This window comes from Salvelinus sp. IW2-2015, linkage group LG35 (genome assembly GCF_002910315.2).
Source record: "Salvelinus sp. IW2-2015 linkage group LG35, ASM291031v2, whole genome shotgun sequence".
Lineage (NCBI taxonomy): Eukaryota > Metazoa > Chordata > Actinopteri > Salmoniformes > Salmonidae > Salvelinus > Salvelinus sp. IW2-2015.
Genome location: NC_036874.1, coordinates 14,365,514 through 14,366,449, shown reverse-complemented (window position 1 = coordinate 14,366,449; position 936 = coordinate 14,365,514).

Genomic DNA, 936 nt, shown 5'->3' with positions numbered 1-936 from the left:
GAGCAGGTTTTCATCGAGGATCTCTCCGTACTTTGCTCCGTTCATCTTTCCCTCGATCCTGACTAGTCTCCCAGTCCCTGCCGCTAAAAACATCCCCACATCATGATGCTGCCACCACCATGCTTCACCATAGGGATGGTGCCAGGTTTCGTCCAGACGTGACTCTCGGCATTTAAGCCAAAGAGTTCAATCTTGGTTTCATCAGACCAGAGAATATTGTTTCTCACGGTCTGAGAGTCCTTTAGGTGTCTTTTGGCAAACTCCAAGCGGGCTGTCRGGTGCCTTTTTTTGAGGAGTAGCTTCCGTCTGGCACTCTACTATAAAGGCCTGATTGGTGGAGTGCTGCAGAGATGGTTGTCCTTCTGGAMGGTTCTCCCATCTCCACAGAGGAACTCTTGGTTACCTCCCTGACCAAGGCCCTTCTCCCCTGATTGCTCAGTTTGGCCAGGCGGCCATAGTGCAAAAGCTTTGATTAGTTGGAGGATGTCCTCCGGAAGTTGTCATAATTACCATGTAGGTCTAAGGAAGGTGAGGAGCATGAGTGTCTAGGTTTTGTATTGAAGTTAATGTAGCCAGAGTAGGACGGAAAATAACTGTCCTCCGGCTACACCATTGTGCGATGCTAGAGGGTGCTGTTGAGACTACTGTAGAATTTAATTWGCAAAACAATGTGTTTTAATCAGGTATTTGGTGAAGTGAATATTTAGTATAGTTTTATATCACAAAATTTTATTTKACATTTTCCTGAAATTTACAGAGTAGGATGGTCCTCCCCTTCCTCCTCTGWGGAGCCTCCACTGCTACAGGCCCAAGATCATAAATAACACAGCACTTTTCCTTCCTTAYTCTTTCTTCCGATTCACCACTGGGTCTGTGGAGCGTTTCATATGGTAACTAGGGTTTCACTGTGTAGCCACATTGTTGCCCATCTTTCAA